Below are 20,521 nucleotides of genomic sequence, written 5' to 3' on the forward strand. Positions count from 1 at the left end.
GTACTAGGCCATATGCCATTCCCTTAAAAAAGCTATCTAGACACACATGCATGCCCAGATAGATGCAGTACATGTAGAAACCTGCAAGCAGAATGTAGAGCCAGATGTTTTTAAAAATTCTTTCCTAGCCAGAGTAATTTATGATTTTTTCGTCTGATAATTTGTTTATTTTACTTATTAAAATTTGGTCCTTTTGAAATGTATTGGCAGTATGTGCAGACAGCAGCTTTTTATTCTCGTAAAGATGATATATTCCGGGATAAAATTGATGGTTTTATGTATAACATGTCACTTTAGAGTGATAGTGAATCCTTGAAAAGCAGAAGCTACTGGGAAATCCCACCACTTGTACAGCTAGAAGCAGATCAACTTAACGCTGTGGTCCTCTGTGCTGTGGCAGGATGTGCCCTGTTGACTCAATTGTCAGGTTATAAACTTTTAACCACATAGTTTGGCATTTTGAATTATTCCCAGTACTCTTTGTATTATGATTCATCCATTAAACTGGGAAATTGAAGAATAATTGAATAATAAAAACATGGAGGAAAAACTATGTTATATTTTGACATGGAACTTTTCATTATGTGTAAATAGTAATCTCTAAAGCACTTATACAGGTTATTGAATGCTTTGTGCCACAACTGCTTTAGATAAAGCTATGACTGAGTAACTCCTGTTTTCCTGGATCTGTTTATTTAAACAAGACTGCAGTGTGGCGTGGTGGACTTCTGGCCTTGTAGATTCTAGTCCATTATCTTTAAGAAACTAATTATATAGTTTTCATTTCTTTACTGGTTGGCTCTCAGGTATTTATAAATGACACCAAGGGCATTGGTTTTCACCTACAGTGACCTAGAGCTTAAGCCTCATTCCAAACACAGCTGATATTTTCCTTGGCCCCACTGCCTCAGCATGATGCTGTTCCCTGTTGGCCCTTATATCCTGCAACCACCTCCTTTCATGCCTTCCTCAGCATCATGAAGCCTTCACTTGAGCGCCACGTTAACTATTTGAAGCTTCTTGCTTGCTGGATGACCAATGACTTCATTCTGGTCCACACACTAATGGTCAATCCCGGAAGTGCCAGCAATATGACCATCTTGTGGAATTCAACCGTAGTTTTTCCCAAGGGTGGTGTTATTATAAAACCTCACGATAGAAGCATGTGACAGGAAAGCCTGAGAGACTTGTCGGGTACAGTGGCATTATATATCAGCCAGGTTGCAGTGAGTTGAAGGGAGAATGAAGGATGAAGAAGTAGGCAAAGCTATGGACCCCTCTTGGAAAGGAAAGAAGAAAGGGGATTCTCAAGCTTGAGGACAGAAGTAGGGACTGGCAATGGCTTGTATTTGTGTATGGTTTTTTGTTTCTATTTAAGGAGAAGGAACTCTGTATCTATGCTGGCTAAGGAGAGGAGGCCAGTGGGAGAGAGACTAAAGATGGGAAGAGAGAGCATAAGCTAATGCCCCAGGAAAGATGTGACCAGCAGAGGAGAGGCGCTAGTGTTTGAAAGGAGTCTGAAAATTCTGAAACAAAAGGATGTACGAGATTTTGGGGTAGAAGGAGGAAAATTGAGGAAATTTACATTTTCTTAGTGAAGTAGGAGCAGAGGTAGTCTGATAAGGCACTACTTGTCAATATCTTAGGCTCCCTGGGGAAATTGAGTTCAGTTCTCAATGTAAACCATAAAAGTTTAAGCTTTGGTTTTATATCTCTTTGCCCATTTTTGACTCTAGTTTTCTCCTGCATGAGCTGTGCAACTTCTCATTTTCTAGGAATTTAGGAGGCCATAAAACAAAGATCTGATGATGGAAGTAGACTATTAGCCTTTCTAAGGAAAAAGCTACTTTAGAAATAACTCGTCATTATTTTCATTATTTAAAAACTATTTTTCAAGAATACGTAATTCTTCTTTTTTTTTAACATTTCACATTTCAACGTCATTGGAATTGGGATGCCTCTTACAGTTAACTGCCTATCCTCGACTTTCTCGGTAAAATCTTTTGCATATTACCAAATAGATGGTGTCTTATTCAGCATGGGTTGCCATAACAAAATACCACGGCCTGGTGACTCAAACAGTCAAAATTTATTTTCTCACAGTTTTGGAAGCTAGAAGGCCCAGATCAAGGTGCCAGCCAATCCAGTTTCTGGTTAGAGCCCTTTTCCTGGCTTGCAGATGGCCACCTTTTCGCTGGGTCCTTATATGACCTTTCCTCTATGTTCCAAGAGAGAGAGCTCTCTGGTGTCTCTTCCCATAAGGACATTGATCCTATCTGATCAGGGCCCCACCCTTATAATTTCATTTAACCTTAATTACCTCATTATATTACCTCCAAATACAGCCATGCTGCAGCCTAGGGCTTCAACATACAACTTTTGGGGGCATGCAACCATTCAGTCCATGAAGATGGCATCCTGGATTCCATTAAGTATTGTAGAGCCATTACTGAGAAATATTTACATCTGCCTTAGGAACTTCAGGTTAAATCTTTTGTCTTATTTATTTTTTCATTTTTAATTTAGAATCACAACTCTGTATTCTATTTAATTTGTTTTTTTTAAATAGATTATGATGAAACCCTTTGAAGTTTAAAAAATAGTATTTATAGTTTCAAAATAGAAATAATAGACTATGTTTCCTTATAGGCTTATGTCTGAAGAAACAAACTGTCATAAAATGGAATATGAAAACTGAAAAAATTAAACTTTCCAAAACAGTCTGGTTTATTCTGGGCACAGACTTAATAATTCCTGCTGCTAGCAGAAGTACAATTTACTGCCACAGGAAAGCTTAAAATGTCAAACATATTCTCATAAAATACAATGCAAGCTGCCTGCAAATTAGACCATTCTTTCAACTGGCGTATTTCCCACTTCTGTGCACCTTTCATGATCATGGCGCTTAGAATCAAAAGCTTCTGTGCGTAATGTAAACATCCAAACCCTCCCACTACACTGGTTTTCATAGGTACAAAGCAGGTGTGAGTTTCTGCAGACAACAGAGGGAACTGTAAGATCCAAGCTACTAGGAACTCAGTGTAAATGAAACCAAAATAGCACTGAGGCAATCACACAGCAAGGAGGTGGTGTCAGGGAGCTCTGCTTAAAAAGCGCCATCAGAGGGCCAGTACCCAAGGCCTTAGCAGGAGGTCACGGGGCAGCCAGCCTTTTCCAGCATCCAGATCAGGACTCAGAACCCACAAGGCCTAAGAGTTGTCAGTAGAGATGTCACCAAACTGGTGTATCCAAAGCTGACCCCCCTGATGACCTGAAAGTCTTTTTCTTCATATTTTCAGTAGGGTTCCAACAAATTTAGTTGTCTGATTTCTTTTAAGCCCAAAGCCAACTACAAGCAGCACATTAGAAAGTAGAAAAGCTTCCTGGAGACTGAGTGGAAAGTACCAACAGCAGGGTAGAGCAGAGAAACAGCTAGGAAGTACCCAAAGCCTAGTGCTACTAGTATAGACACAGACACTCAGTTAAGCGGTGGAGAGCATCGCTGTTCTGTAATACATTGTCATAATTGGCCCCTATGCCATCAATGAAAAATTGTGTTATTTATAGGCTGTGTAGAAAGACATAAAAAGTATATGGTATATGTTAGGAAAATTTCCATAAAAGTGATTAATATAAGTAATTCCTTGGTACTGAAAAGGATGGACCTCAGCTATTTCTGATGTTAAATTATGTGACACAGATTTTTACTCAAATTGGTCTACATTTTAAGTTCAGTACTTATTTATTTAGCATAGGGCTTCTCAGACTAATACAGAAGAGGGATGGCACACGCTAATACCATCCACCATCCTGGAGTAGGAGCAAGATGCGATGGGAGCTCAGAACGCTCTCTGGTTTCTGGGGATGTGATCAGGGGAATTATCCCCTTGGAGAAGGGCTGAGCCTGTTTCTTCTGGAGTTGGGCACAGCAGGGAGGTGCGTGGCGGAAGCCTAAAGGCCTCATTCCCCAGATCAGAGGAGCAAAAACCAGAGGTTACAATGCTTTGATTATCTTGTTTACATTTTACAGTGACCCTTTCAATTTTTACATTATGAGATTATAATTGAAACCCATTTTAGGATCAAGTGTTGTTCATCATCAATGCAAACACTAGTGGTCAATACTCTAGAGGTATGGGAGGTATAGGTAATAAAATTTTAGGTAGCGTGAAAATAAACTTTTTTGCAGCACACAGAAAATTGGGTGGAGAGGAGAAATGTTCTGTAGGTTTCATGTTCAAACACTGCTTAGCTCCAGGGTCCTGGGTAAATCATTTCTTGTATTTGTTTTCTCTCTGAAGTCATCGTCTAAAGATACACACAGTGCCCTGAAACCTTTGATCAGTTGAATTAAATACTAGTGTGTTGGGCAAAAGCATAAGTAAAAAAATCATTTAGGAACAAATGTGAACCATAATAGGATTAGACATGGGCAGAGGTAGGTCTTGACCTCAGGACCTTAGCACTTCAAGGTCATGTTCTTAACTCCTGCTCCACCTTCCCACTTCCACACAAAGACAACCTCAGCAGACCACCGTGAAGTCAGAGGGACAATGACAACGATGACGTGCTCACCCCGCAGGTTCTTCTTCTGATAGAGTTGACATTGAAATGACTTTTTCCTGTTAGCATTTGACCAACTCGGACCCTCTCCATTTAGATTATTTTAAATTTTCTCCACTGATGCACTATACTTAGGTGTATCCTTTCTGATAAAATGGCTCTTTAACATTGGTAATTTCTAGGGAAGGCAAAGCCTCTTGATTTTTCCATCTTTCTTGTTAAGTAAGTATGGAAGCTGTCACTCCCACAGTAGAATTACAATCACGACTCCACTTAGAATGCCAGAGTATTCCATATGTTTTCAGAACCTTGTCTTTATACCATAGAGTGATTGTCAATATGAAAATAATAAATGGGACTAAGATATTAACAAATTTTGAATTTGTTTCAAAGCATTGTTATACGTTTAATTTTGCCAATGTCATTGCACAGGCTGAAGGACCTTGGAATACAGCTTCTAAAAAAAGACAACGATATACACGAATTTCTATTTTAAATGAGATGCTACCCAGATCACAAAAGACATACACACTAAGGGACTATAGGGGTCTACAGAAATATACGACTTTCCTGGGATGGGGCCTGTTTGATGAGGATGAGGTCAGGAAGGGGAACAAGGTGAGTTAGACCTTTCTGGCTTCTGTTCCTTTAATCTAGAAAGCCATGGGCTTGCTCTTCGAAATTGCTGTAAAAGAAGAATTTTCCTTTCCTAAACAAACATTGATCCTGTGCTAATTTCGGATTTATTTGTCGTAAAAAGCTACCATAACTTTGAATTAATTACCAAAATCTTTTCACGTTCTCTGCTCTGAGGTCTGAATTTTCCTGGAATACAGTCAGGTTAAGACGAATCTTGGTAATGTTTCCAGGTGTGAGCTAGTGCCCGCGTTGACTTGATGTTCGGCTGCCCACCCTGGGGGAGGGACCCATCCTCAGGACGGCAAGGACAGGCAGCCCAGAAGGCTTAACCTTGGTGCTCATGGCGGGCACCAGAAGTGCATCTCCATCTCTCCCAGTAGGTATTTTCCTATTTAACGATGTTGGTTAATTATGAGAATTGCTGAGGCGTGATGGGTATGCAACATGCCATTTACTGACTACACTGGCCTGGCCTGACCAGCATCGCAGAGAGAAGCAACAGATGTGCAGGGCTTGCGAAGTCATCAGAGAAGCATGCTCCTACTTACAGACTTCTGTCAAACCGCAGTCCCTCCCTCTCTGCATCACACCCAGACTTCCGTCCTGGCTCGGAGACAGTGCTGCCTACTTTTGTGCTCACATCGGCTTCTAAGTCGACCTTCCTGTGTTGTGTTATCTATATATAAATAAATACACATACACAAATATATATATAAAGAGAGAATTATTTGAGATCCTAGGCTCCCTCGTTAATGTTGAGCATCCCTTCCCTTCAGCTCTTTCCTGGTGATAACTCCAATGCTACTTAGTTTTCTTCTAGGTAAGAAAACTATATTTTCTTACCTATGTATATACATATGTATGTATGTAGAGGTTACAATACTTTTATCTTGTTTATATACATATATGTATAAACTATATTTTACTTCTGTGCACAAAATTGTTTGAAAACAACAAACAAATTTTCTCTCTTTTGCAGACATCTGTTGTTATTAAACAGACCAATCTGTTCTTTCACTGTCCTTGAACTTTTGGTTGGGAGCTCTGTTTTTTATGCAAGCCTGTTTTTCCTCTGTTCTCACTCTTTATTTCTAAAGTAGCATCTGACCGACTTTTATATTGTGCCGTGTTGTCCATCACACATATCAGTAAAGAGAGAACGTGTATGGCAGTTGCACTCCACCTGCTAGTTGCCATTATTCCAGTTTGTTCTCAGGGTCCCGCTTTGGGTGCAGGACCCCTTCCCGGGCGCACGTGCTCCATTGTTCAGATCTCACGATGGTACCTTCTGGGCTGTCTTATACCTTTAGATGTCTTTAGAAGAGTTGACTGCCCCAACCTGGTCTTTTTTGAACTTTGCAATGTACTCCAATGTGGTCGATGTTTAATGCAGCTGTCAGTATTAACGCTGTTCCAGAGATTAGGGTCTGAAAAATATCCAGCCAAGTTTAAAAAGTATTAGCTACAAAAAATTCTAATTTCATTTGGAACTGGAAATAGGAATTGGCACCAAAGCTTTTTGCTAGACTGCTTACTGTCAGTCACTTCACACTTTTCCAGGCTCTGCACAGAGTCACGTGTTTGGGGACTGTGATAAGGAGAAATTCAAGTCTGGCACAGGCTATCAATGCTTGACAGTTATGTTGTGCTTTGGGGATGTTAAAGTACATTTCTATATGAAAATCAGAGTCTTAACAGAGGAAGGGCACTTTCTTTGTATCTCAGAGTAAGTAACAGATACCCAGAGAAGCTAATGACTTGCCCAGGATCACAGTGCTAGGCATTCTCCCTGTACAGTGTTTATACCATGACACCAAAATGCTGAGTTCTACTTTTGATGGTTTATTTGTTAGGGTTAATGTATGGGTGTTTCAGTTTTCAGATTGTGTATTTGATTGACTGAATGAATATAAAGGAAAAACACACCTTGTGTCTTCTCTGCTCTCAGTCCTCTCCTGCGTTACTGCTGCACTCTGGTCACCAGACGTGTGGAGGGTTCCCACACATCGGGCAGGTCTGCAGCACCAGCGGGGTGTCTGCAGTTTAACTAGAATCTGAGACTGTCTCACCAGAGATAGCCTCAGATCCCACAGGTTAAAGGTTCAGTCCCACAGGATGACCCGCCCCCTGACTTCAGATGCCAGTTGCAAGTCCAAGATGTCACTTGTGCTTCTGACTGACTGCTTGTAAATCAGGGGCTCCCATAGCCCCCTCCTTGGCTTAGACTGATTTCCTAGAGTGGCTCATGGAAAGCAGAAAAACATTTTACTTATGAGATTACTGGTTTATTTTTAAAAGATATAACTCATAGGCCAGCCCTGTGGCCTACTGGTTAAGTTCAGTGTGCTCCACTTCAGTGGCCTGGGTTCAGTTCCCATGCACAGACCTACACTACTCATCGGCAGCCATGCTGTGGTGGTGATCCACATCTAAAGTAGAGGAAGATTGGCACAGATGTTAGCTCAGGGCAAATCTTCCTCAAGCAAAAAAGTGAAGATTGGCGGCAGATGTTAGCTCAGGATGAATCTTCCTCAGCAAAAAAAAAAAAAAAAAAAAGATGGAACTCAGGAACAGCCAAATGGAAGAGATGTGTAGGGCAAGGTCTGGACCTCTCCAAGTCCCCAAGCTTCTGTCCCCCTGGAGTTTGAGGTCTGCCACCCTCCTAACATGTGGATGCATTCTTGTCCACCAACATGGAAGCTCTCCAAGCCCCATCCTTTTGGGGTTTTCTGGAGGCATCATTGATTAAATCATTAGCTGTTGGTGTTTGAACGTAACCTCCAGCCCTTCTCGCCTCTCTGTAGGTCTGGGGAATGGGCCTAGAGGTCCAAACTTCTAATTACGTGGTTGGTTCCCTTGGCAACCAGCCCCATCCTTAGGGGCTTTCCAGAGGTCACTTCATTCACATAAACTCAGGTATGGTTGAAAGAGGCTTGTTATTTATTAATAACAAAAGACACCCATTTTACCTTTATGCTCTGGAGCTATTCCAGGAACTGGGAAAAAAACTAAATATTATAGTAAAAGAAGCTCCTATGGCTGTTTTGGTTTTTTTTTTTGAGGAAGATTAGCTCTGAGCTAACATCTGCTGCCAATCCTCCTCTTTTTGCTGAGGAAGACTATCCCTGAGCTAACATCCATGCCCATCTTCCTCTACTTTATATGTGGGACGCCTGCCACAGCGTGGCTTGCCAAGCAGTGCCATGTCTGCACCCGGGATCCAAACCGGCACACCCTGGGCTGCCAAAGCAGAACGTGCAAACTTAACCACTGCGTTACTGGGCTGGCCCCTCCTATCACTCTTATGTAGGAAATTATTAGGGTTTTAGAAGCTGTGTGCCAGGAACAGTGGAAAGACTAAATATATATTTCTAATTATAAATCACAATATCACATTGAATGACTATCTCATGGATAATATGCCCTAATGTACAAGAAAAATATGGAGAAACCCCCAGTGACAAAAATTATTAAGCAAGAAAATGGGAAAAAACAGAAAATGGATATTGCTGACAATTTCAGAAAGAGAGCTTTGCATAGTTCAGCTACTTGTTTTCCCCCGGACATATTTGCATATGGTTTTAACTTTTATATATTATAAGCATATTTTCATGACCCAAATTAATTTGTTTTGTGTTTTATGTTTAAATTAAATATTTTGTATTCATTTATCCAACAAAGAAGGTAGGGCATCTGCTATGTGCCAGGCTCTGTTCAAAGTGCTGGGTGTGTACATCAGTAAGCCGAAAACATCTGATTTCATGGTGTTTACAAACTGGTTGGGTGAGACAGACAATAAACTATAGTAGGATGTTGAAATGGAATTCTTTCTTATTTTCATTTTTTGCAAAGTAGTGCCAAAATACGGTTGTATTCATCAGTGTCCGGTCAGGAAAATGGAAACCGCACTAGTTATGTTGACAGAGGGAATTTCATATAAGGGGTTGGTGAAACAGATATCAGAGGGCTGAAAATGCAAAGAGGGGTCAAATGAGGCAGGACAGCGCTGGGCTAGTGTGGGAAGCAGCTGCTATCTGTGCTGGGAGAACAAAGAGAAGAGGACTTATGAGACCTAGAAGCTGGGAGGAGGGCCCTGCAGCTGGGACCAAGACCTTTGAGGAGATTGTGACCAGCTAGTGCTGATACCTCGAGGGCTCAGACGAGGGGCCCTGAGGAGGTGGGACACAGATCTCTTGGCTGGGGGGCTGCTTGGCGTGTGCGAGTGTCTTGTAGGAGTGCGCAAAGGGCTGGCTCTAGGAGAGGGGAAAAAACCTAGGAGCTAACCAACTGTTGCCAGAAACAAATGCTGCTGCCAGGGTGAAGGGCTGTTGCCGGGTAACTCTGGCAGGAACAGGAAGCAACCAGAAAGGGGCTGGTCCCTCCTCCCTCTCCGGCCTTCCAGCCTCCCTTTGCTGTGCTCTGTTTTCAGGGCCCCTTGGCAAAGAAGAAGTGTTGTTCGTGGAGCCCCCACCCCCAGGACACAAAGCAGAGTGGAGGAGGCAGTGGGGGGACTATAACTTAACAACAGGCACGGTCCCCAAATGTTAGGTGGCAGTTACTCTCATGTTCTGAAACTACTTGCTGAAATACCTAAGCAGGACTTGCAGAAGAAGTGGCTGAAATCTGTTGTTTTGTTTTTTTTTTAACTTGCATTAAAATGTACATAACATGAAATTCACAATTTTAACCATTTTTAAGCGTACAGTTCACTGGCATTAAGTACATTCACGTTGCTGTGCAACCGATCTCCATAATTATTTTCATCTTGCCATCTTCGTCCCCATTCAACAAGAACTCCCCATTCCCTCCACCTCCAGCCCCTGGCAGCCACCATTCCACTCTCTGTCTTTATGAATGTGACCACTCTAGGAACCTCAGAGAAGTGAATCGTACAATATTTGTCCTTTTGTGTCTGGCTTAGTTCACTCAGCATAATGTCTTCAAGGTTCACCCATATCGTAGCAGGTGTCAGAATTTCCTTCCTTTTTAAGGCTGAATAATATGAAATTTGGTTCTATGACCCTTAGCCCAACACCCACGTAGAAGGATTTGGACATTAGGGAGGGGATGTATTTAGATTTTGGGAGGCATGCTGTGGATGTCCCCTTTCCCTGCTAACACGTGCACAGCATCTTGGGAGAAGAGAGGGAGCTGTTTCTCCCATCCTTGAGTCAGGTGGCAGGGTTTCAAGGGACCGCACAGAAAGCTTGCTCTGGGCCACCTGCAGTTTAGAAGACAGACTGGTCTGGGGTCAAGCATATGCCTGAGAAATCTAAAGGCTGGTAGAAGCAGCCTATGGCAGCAGACAAAGAGATATTGTTTGGGAGGTAGCACTCTCATCAAGGATGGATCAAAGGTGAGTGTTTTCCTTGGACCACATGTGGACCACACGAGATACATGGCATTCGCCTAGATGCTGCATACAATCTCATCTGGAGGAGTGGATAGATGCAGGTGAAAAATACTGGAGGCGCAGAGCAGGGTGACCAGCTGCTGAGAGGACTGTCATAGGCAGCAAGCAGGACAGTGGGCCACCCATGTCAGGAAACTACAGGTGAGGGACATGCAACATTGAGGGTCCACAGGAAACCAATAAATGCGTCCCATGGGGGCCATAAAAACGCTCCATAAATAAAAAGCCTTCCCTTCCCACCACACCCGGAGATCACTGACGTCAGCTCACACTAGTACCAGCCAAAAAGGACCTTCCTGGTTCCATGACTTCTCCTTGCCAGTCGTCCCACCGCGTTCCACCTCGGGCTTCCCCGTGGCTGCAGGCACAAGCTGGAGATGAGAAGTTTCCAGTTGGAATGAAATTTGGAGCTTGGATTTTGTACTGGACAGGGAATATTAGTTTTAGAAGTAAGAGTGTTTGTGAAGGGGCCAGCCCGGTGGTGCAGTGGTTAAGTTTGCACGTTCTGTCTTGGCGGCCTGGGGTTCGCCAGTTTGTATCCCGGGTGTGAACCTACACACTGCATTTATCAAGCCATGCTGTGGCAGGTATCCCACATATAAAGTAGAGGAAGATGGGCACAGATGGTAGCTCAGGGCCAGTCTTCCTCAGCAAAAAGAGGTGGATTGCTGGTAGATGTTAGCTCAGGGCTAATCTTCCTCAAAAAAAAAAAAAGTGTGAGTAAAGTGATTGGGAGAACATTTTCATATCTATAAGTTACTGAAAAATCTGTGACTCTGCCCAAGTTTCATTTAAGGGCAGCAGATGAATGAGCGCCACAGAATGGGTTTCCAGAGACATCAAGTCACCTACAAATCCCACTTGTTCGATACAGCAGTTTCACAAGTAAACATTTCAAGCAGTGATGAAGTCTGTGGGCAAAACACAGCAGAGTGTTGCCATCTGCAGCACTGCCCCCTCTGCAAATAATGATCTGGGGTTGGTGGAAATTGAAACTATGGATGCCACTGCACTATTAGTAAAACAAAAGCGTTTTACCTCTTCTTCTTCTTCTTCTTCTTCTTTGGTGAGGAAGATTGGCCCTGAGCTAACATCTGTACCCATCTTCCTCTATTTTGTATGTAAGATCCTGCCACAGCATGGCTCGACAAGCAGTGTGTAGGTCCATTGAGGGATCCGAACCTGAGAACCCTGGGCTGCCAAAGTGGAGTGCATGAACCTAACCACTATGCCCCTGGGTCAGCCCCACATTTTACTTCTTTCTTGCATAAAAGGGGACATGAAGCAGGACAACAGCAGTAAAGCCTTTTTTTCCTTTTTGAAAGTAGCTCCCTGACTACTCTGCTGAGTGCAGTATTGTGGTCCTGGGGCCGACAGGCGTTTATGATCGGCATTATGGGGGAAACTTCTGGAATCAAGAAAGCCAACAAGGAGAGACAGTGTTTTTGAAGAACTTTGCTATAAAAGGAAGCAGGGAAATTAGGGTGTAAACTGGATGGTGATCTGTGATCAGGCCTGGGAGGGTTTCTTTTTTTTTTTAAGCTAAGAGATATTGAAGCATGTTTTTATACTAATGGGAAAATCCAATTGCTAGGGGAAAACTAATGCCTGAGAAGAGAGGGGAGAGAGTGGCCGGAGGGAGGCTGTTGAGCTGTCAGGAGAGCTCAGGAGCAGTGTAGAGCTGGTGGGTTTGCTTTGTAGGAGAGTAAGGATAGCTCATCCCTTGTCCCTCTTCTATGGGGAAGGAGCACATGGGAACAAATGCAAACAGCTTAGTGGATTTACTAGTATGAGCCTGCGGGAATCGGAATATTCCACCTCCCTGAACCATCCACCTTTGATAAAGATACCGAATATTTTGTTGAACATATGTAGATGCCCAGGATGAAATTTAGAACTTATCTGGGACTACATCAAACTTAAGAACTTCTGTGCATCAAAGGACACAATCAACAGAGGGAAAAGGCAACCTACAGAATGGAAGAAAATATTTGCAAATGACACATCTGATAAGAAGTTAATATCTAGAATATATTTAAAAACTCCTATAACTTAACAACAACAAGGAAGAAAGAGAAAAAAAATACTGATTTTAAAAATGAGCAAAGGCCTTGAGTAGACATTTCTCCAAAGATGATATAAAAATGGCCAACAAGTATTTGTAAAGATGCTAAACAACATCCCTATCATTAAAGAAATGCAAATAAAAGCCCCAATGAAATTTCACCTCACACCCATTAGGAAATCCTGTCACATGCTACAACATGGATGAACCTCAAGGACATAATGCTAAGTGAAATAAGCCAGTCAACAAGACAGATATTGTTTGATTTCACTTATATGAGGTGTCTAAAGTAGTCAGACCCTTAGAAAGAATGGTGTTTGCCAGGGACCAGGGAGAGGAAAACATGAGGAGTTAGTATTTACTGGGTATATAGAGTTTCAATTTTGCAGTATGAAAACATTCTGGATATGTGAATATACTTAATACTCCTGATCTGTGTAGTTAAAAGTGGTTAAGATGGTAAATTTTATGTTATGGGTTTTTTACCACAACTAAAAATAAAATTTTTTTCCTTTAATTTACAACTTATCATTTGCCTCTTTCCTCTAAAAGTCATGGACCAAAAAAATGCTTTTTAACTGATCATTCATTCATTCTCTTGACAATTCTCCACCGCCACCATATTTGCCAGACACAGTGAGAGGCGTTACAGATAACGAGATGAGTCAGGTGTGGTCATTGTTCATAAAGAGCTGAAAGTCAAGTAGGGGGAAATAAGCATAAACAAAGGATTACAATGTTTTTTCTGTTCTATGTGATCCGTGGCTCCTGATTGTAAGCAACAGAAACAGACTCTAGGGATCTGTCAGCTGACTAGGAATTTATTGAAAGGATATGGACAGCATAGGAAGCCAGGGAACAAGAGTTGGAAAATAAGTATGCCCAATGGCAGCTCCAAAATGCCAAGATGCTGAGGTACAACAGTCCGTCTAACCAGGACCCAGTGCCACTGATGAAGAGTCCTGCCACCACACTAGACATCACTGCCATAGTTCTCCCTTGGGTATGGAATCCAGTAGCCACTACATGGCATGAAGCAGGCCATCTTGCCATTCCTTAGCTGATCTTTGACGCAGCCATGTATGGCATCTTGATTCTGGTTAGGCCCCCACTGAGTCCAGATTTGATGGACCAGAGAAGCAAGCTCCTAGAACCGCCTCCATTTGCTCAAGTTGGCACAGTGAATTCAGAACCTCTGGTAATGCGCCCATATGCATAAACTCAGTACAATCTAAAATTATATTTCTCTCTCTTTGGCAAGCTCCCTCCGAATCCATCCATGTGGACATTGACCCCAGATCTTTGCCTTCTGAATTCAACTGTCTGTAATCCTCCTGGTGTGTAAGCCTTCTGGGTTTGACTTTGTAATTGTCTCCCCGGGCCATTGCAGGGAAGTGACTAGGTACAGATCTGGGGACAGTGAGAGGTGCAGGGAATGCGGTAGGGTGGAGTGGGCTGAATTATTTTCCTCTTACAGGAAACCCCTCTGGTGGGGGAATCGTAGGGCCTACAAGGAAGTCCTGATTTGTCCTTATCAGGCAGGCGAGGAAGTGCTATATCCATAAATTCTCCTATTCTCAGGGCTCCCTTTTAGCAGGAATCACCTGGCCGGGACACAGCTGCCATTACCAGGAGCAGTCACAGCTGGACACCCTCACAGTTCCTTTACTTTTGAATGACTTGCTTTGGATTCACAGTCCAGGATGAGAGTTGCTGATTGACTGAATCTAGGTCAAATGACCCGGCCGTCTCTACTAGTTTCCTAGGGCTGCTGTGACAAATTACATAAACGTGGTGGCTTAAACCGACAGAAGCTTATTTTCTCACAGTTCTGGAGGCCAGTTGTCCTAAATCAAGTTGTCAGCAGGGCTGCGCTCCCACTGAAGGCTCTAGGGGAGGATCCTTTCTCTCCTCTTCCAGCTTCTGGTGGGTCCAGGCGTTCTTTGGCTTCTGGCAGCATAGCGTCGATCTCTGCCTCGTGTTCAATGGCCTTCTCTCTGTCTTTGCCACTCTGTCTCTTAGAAGAGTACTTGTTATTGGATTTAGGGTCCTCCTGGGTAATCCAGGGTGATCTCGTCTTGAGATCTTTAACTGCAAAAGACTTTTTCCAAATAAGGTCACATTCATAGGTTCCAGAGCTTAGGATCTGGACGTATCTTTCGAGGGGCCACCATTCAACCCACTGTACCATCTGTTGTGTACTGGTTTGTGTTCCTCCAAAAGATCATATGTTGGAGTCTTAACCCTCAGTACTTCAGAATGTGACTGTATTTGGAGACAGAGTCTTTAAAGAGATAATTAAGTTAAAATGAGGTCATTAGGGCGGCCCTAATCCAATAGAACTGATGGAAATTTGGACATAGACATGTCGAAGGAAGATGATGTGGAGATACAAGAAGAAGACAGCCAACTATAAGCCGAGAGAGAGGCCTGGAACAGAGCCTTCCCTCACGGCCTTCAGAAGGAACCAACCCAGCTGCCCCTTTGATCCAGACTTCTAGACTACAGACCTGAGAGAAAGTAGATTTCTGCTATATAATCCACCCAGTGTGGGGGACCTTGTTATGCCAGCCCTAGGAAACTAATACACCATCCCACCAGGGGAAGGGGGGCAAGAAAATTTCCCTGCTTCAGCGTCTCTGGTGAGAGGCAAGGCCTGCATCTCATTCTTACTTCACACCATGGGGTCATCCCTAATAAAAAACACAGCTGGATGTGAGGCAGCCCGAATAAACCAGACAGTGGCCACCACAGTGCTAGTGCCGAAGGGTATCCATGACCCACAGGGGAGGCACGAAGAAGCACATGGTGGTATCCTAGCTGGGGGACAGGAGAGGCTTCCTAGAGAATACAGCCCAAGCTGGACCTGCAAAGATTAACTGTTCTGTCAGGTGGTCTAAAGGACAACCCAGGCAGAGGGAACCGATGAGGAAATGCATGAAGACCTCAAATGTCTAATGAATTCAGAGAATCTCACGTCATGGCCCTAGATAAGGAGCTGTGCCTGAATGTAAATCAGCTAAGTCACTAAGCTGACGCCTTTCTCCTTTATCACAGCAAGAGTTTCTCAAAGAAAGAATCAGTTGTTGATTTACATTCTGGTGCAAAGCCCTTATCCCATTGTAACAAGCAGTTCCCTGCCTGGCTACTTTGAATTGCTCTGGTAGGGTATATGGCATGGAGTGGGGTGGGACATCATGGGGGAAAATGCTGGAGGGTGGGGTGGGGTCAGATCAGGGCCAGCTTTATGGCTTTATGTGACATACTAAGGTATTTGGACTGTCTAAGTCTGCAGAGGAGGAGCAAGAGATCACTATCATGATGCTGCAGAGGACCAATTTCAGGGCACAGAGTTGTGAAGGCAGGAGGACTCGTGGGTTTGCAAACGAATATATTAATCTGGGCCCCAAAACTCAGTTCTTTATACCAGTGTTGGTTTGTAACAATGATTTTATCCATCTGTAGTGGAATGAGAAAATCAAAGAAGGTTTAGTCAGTTTTTCATAGAGCTAAATTTTATTCAATTTTAAAGGACTTCTTTGGTTCAAAATTATGGCCTCCCAACTTTTGTGGGGGTAAACTGTCCATTCATTTATGCAGTTAGATGGTGACAGTAAATAACAGGCTTTAAAAATATGTGTGTGGGGGGGCCGGCCCGGTGGCGCAGCGGTTAAGTTCGCACGTTCCGCTTCTCGGCGGCCCGGGGTTCGCTGGTTCGGATCCTGGGTGCGGACATGGCACTGCTTGGCAGCCATGCTGTGGTAGGCGTCCCACGTATAAACTAGAGGAAGATGGGCACGGATGTTAGCTCAGAGCCAGGCTTCCTCAGCAAAAAGAGGAGGACTGGCAGTAGTTAGCTGAAGGCTAATCTTCCTCCAAAAAAAAAAAACAAAAAACAAACAAACAAACAAACAACAAAAAAAGTAAGTGTGTGTGTCCTGGCCTTCAAGTAAAGAATCAACTGGTCCCTCTGAGATTTTTCGCGTCTGTGAAATCCATGAGAGTGGGAACTCCTAGACAGCTAGGTGTGGGCCTAGGCTCAGGCTGGGACAGTGGAGAAGGACTTGGAGAGACACATAAGAGGAATGAGATGGAGGTGGAATACATGGGATAAAATACTTGACAGTCCAGGGGCCAGCCTGTGGTATAGTGGTTAAGTTTGGCACGCTCTGCTTGATGGCCCAGGTTTGGATCCTGGGTGTGGACCTACACCACTCATCAGCTGTGCTGTGGTGGCGACCCACGTATAAAGTGAAGGAAGATTGTTAGCTCAGGGCTAAGCTTTCTCAAGCAAAAAAAAAGAATCAAAAAAAAGCAAACTTGACCGTCCAGGTGTTACTATACTTTGTATGTACGTGAACTCTCTTCCTGAACCTCAAACATAAAATCAGATTTTTTTTTTTTTTTGGTTATAACCCCATGAATGCCTCTTTTGGGTCAATTGTATTATAAACGTATTTTATAAAATATGCTAACACATAATTCATCCTCACATTTCTCCTCTTAATTCTATTCTTAGAAAATCATTACAGGATTTATAGTTTTATAGTTGACTACAGCCAGCTTCATTGAAAAGCTCCTTTGTGATCAATCATTTGACAGTAAAATGACTGGGATTCTCTGTCACCCGACCTGCCGAAACCTTCTTTCCTAAGAGAAAAGAGAACTGGTAATGCTCTGCTTCTCCTCTGGTGTTGCCTTTTGAAACATCAGAACAGTCTTCTTCCAGGCTGCCCTACTGGGGATCCTATTGCCTTTATCTTAACATAGACTGAGAGCTGGTTTTGTCAAATTGATGCCAGCAGCCAATGCCTGGGGGAAGCTGGGTATTATATTTTCATTTTTTTTAAATCTCATCTTTGATTTTCTTGTTCTTTTCTGGCATTCTCTAATCTACAAAATCAAAGTGAACTGCAATAGAGTTACAGTGAATATGGCCTAGTCATCGCCTCTGGAGGAGCACTGTTGGATAACAGATCTCATCATCATCTTTTCATTAACTCCTCTTACTGACTAAGGCATTGAAGACTTTGTCTTTGGTAGCGTATCTGAGAGGACTAATTCATTTAGGCACAAATGCCTGAAGGAAAGGTGCAGAGACAGTTAAGTTGGCTGGTGACAGTGGAGCGCCTAGGTCAGGGCATGGAAGAGTGAATCCCACTGGAGAGCATTTAGTTTCAGGACAAGCACGGGGGCTCAGTAAACCAATATCATCTCCTTTATGATTAAGGCAGGCTCCACAATTGCATGAGAAAGATGAAACCCTTTGACTAAAGGCTCTTTCAAGACCCTTCTTAAATGTTTTCCCTAAAAAGTCAAGCTTTGCAGCTCTCAGTGGTGCCGATCCTATACCTGCTATGATGGAGAGATGACTGGGGTTAAAACGTACATGCATATTCTGAAGACCAGAGCGAAGCTTTCCAAAGCACACCCGGAGCAGTGATTCTTAAACAGGGACCAAGACTGGGGTGGGGTGGGGAGCAGGGAGAAGTTGGGGGAAACTACAGGCCTCCATCCTGAGAATCACTGTATGTAGTAAGAGGTACAGTTTGTGGTGGTGAGGTGTACACACAAAGAATGTGAAGACTAGGGAAAATGGTTGAGAACTGGTCTAGATTAAGGTCCATTTGCTTCATCTTCACAGATAAGGAATCGGGCCCCGAGCTATTATAGAACTGGCTTTTCCTGCCACGCCAGGCATCTCTCCAGACCTCATTTTATACCCCAAGACCTCCACATTACAAAGTGCTTTTTGGCATGAATGGTCCATTTTTCTTTTTTAGTAACTAAGAGTCTTTTGATGAGTTTCATGACAGACCCGCTTTATTATGAAAAAAGAAAAAATAAATATGAACAATGAAGAATAACTAGGAGTGCTTGTCAAAGTGACATGGAAGTAGCTGACAACATGAAACAAATATTGAGCAGTTAAGTTGTGCTGGCATGATTTAAGACAATTCAGTGCTATTGTCTTACGTACTTGGTATACATTTAATTAAGCCACTGGATTCACAATTGACTCTCAATGCTTGCAATTTTTCCAGGAATAAGTGGAAATCATTCAATTTAATTTGGGGAGAAAGTACTGTGTATTTTACAGAAAGCTTAGGAATTAATTCAGACACTGCTCTTATACTTCTGGCACATTCTATATTAATAGTTCTTTCTTCTCTGGGTAATTTATGCATAGGTCAAGAGGTCAGCCTGGGCTGTAGCTGGTTCAATATTTTTATTATGTAAAATGACATTTACTATTTTTTTCCTAATAGGGCCTATATTCCCAAAGACTCATGCAAAGTGGTTCAGCATGTGAAAGACCTCACTATTTGACTTCAGTCCTGCTACTTTTCATTTATATTACACATTGAGAAAGTCGTGAGAAGAAGCTGTCAGTCTCGGAGGGGAAAACTGCCATGGTTCACAAAGACAAGAAGTAATTTTCCTGTAATCACAAGATGACTCAGGTTAGTACCTTTCAACTATTGCTGCAATTCACATAATCTGAGGTTTGGGGGCACTGTGCATGTTCCCTAATGAGCCCCAATTCCTATAATTTTAAATTTATGACAATGTGATATAAAGTAAGCTGGAGTTTATTTTTGCACCACGTGGAAAAAAGAATCTGGAAATAGTTGTACAGGGTAACTTAAAATTACAAGAATATATTTAGTATTTTTTAGAGAGTAAAATTGCTTCTCTAGGACTTAAAGAGCATTGTTAAATGATAATTTTTATCATACAAAAGTTTGTAGTATAATCTGTACTTGAAAATAATATGTAGATAAGTTTGAAGTATCTGATATTAAAAGGTTAAAAAGAACTATGTGTTTTATAATTAAGTGTAAGTAAAGTTTTTGAACTCTCCTGACTCACCTGTATTTTCACTCTAGAATTACAGTTTGAGTATGTCTTTGAAATTTAAAGCAGAGTTTGATGCTTTCCTTTTTAATACTGTGTCGTCTGTGGCATTTATAATAGGAGAACAATTTACAATATTTATATTTGTTTTTAGTTATAAAAATGTGACTGTTGCATACTTCAGGTATATCTCTAAAACAGGCCTCTGCTAAGGCAGGAAATCCGAAATACAAAACACCACTGGAAGAGCTCGACCTTAGTCCTGCTTTCCTCGGAGGCCTTTTGGCCCCCAGCAGGGTCTCTGTGATTTATGACCCAAGACTCGAGGACCAGTTTGTCTGGAGTGAGGTATCGTTGTCTTGCAGAGGGAGCTAAGGAAACAGCTCATTGATTCGTTGGTTCTACAGTTAATTATGGAGTGACTGCTCTTTGTTCAACATGATCCTAAGCACTATGATATATATAAAGAAAGGTCAGATTTCAGTTTCTGCCCTCCAGGAGCTTCTAATCTAATTGGGAACGTATACAGAGTAGAGAGTTCAAGATGGTAACAGGAGACATGCCCTAAGAGTGATAGAGATAATACATATGCAGTATACAGAAATACTAGGAGAGAGATAATACATATGCAGTATACAGAAATACTAGGAGAGATTAGTCTTATCCAGAGCTGTCCCTGAAGTCTTTATGGAGGAGGCAAAAGCTAGACTTTGAAGGCCAGGTAAGATTTTGGAAGGGTGAGGTGACTTTAGAGCATTTCAGATGAGAGAAAACGGCTTCAGCAAAGACCTGAATGAGGAGCCATACACAAGGCCCACTCAGGGAAGGGTGAGTTGAGTCCTTTGGTGGAGGAATTCGAGTTATGGTAGTTACAGGATCTAAGCCTGGAAAGGTAGACTCGCACCAGGTCATGGAGGGTTTTGAATGCCAGTCTGAGGAGTGCAAGCTTTATCCTGTAGAGCGTAGAGGTACCCTGAAGGGTT

The 20,521-nt window shown here is 42.6% G+C and overlaps 1 protein-coding gene across 7 annotated transcripts in view; it reads left to right on the forward strand.

The window, feature by feature from the left end:
- Positions 1-20,521, forward strand: part of TRMT9B (tRNA methyltransferase 9B (putative)) — a 55,031-nt gene that overhangs the window by 10,420 nt on the left and 24,090 nt on the right. For 5 of the 7 annotated variants that reach the window (XM_070253513.1, XM_023630803.2, XM_023630804.2 and 2 more), the window contains one exon: positions 18,950-19,144. The gene's annotated coding sequence lies outside the window, so the exon portion shown is untranslated. Of the gene's footprint in view, positions 1-5,432; positions 5,579-18,949; positions 19,145-20,521 lie in introns of those variants that run through there. The other 2 variants (XM_070253514.1, XM_005606353.4) reach the window with 2 other exon arrangements.

The sequence above is a fragment of the Equus caballus genome, chromosome 27, assembly GCF_041296265.1.
Source record: "Equus caballus isolate H_3958 breed thoroughbred chromosome 27, TB-T2T, whole genome shotgun sequence".
Taxonomy (NCBI): Eukaryota; Metazoa; Chordata; class Mammalia; order Perissodactyla; family Equidae; genus Equus; species Equus caballus.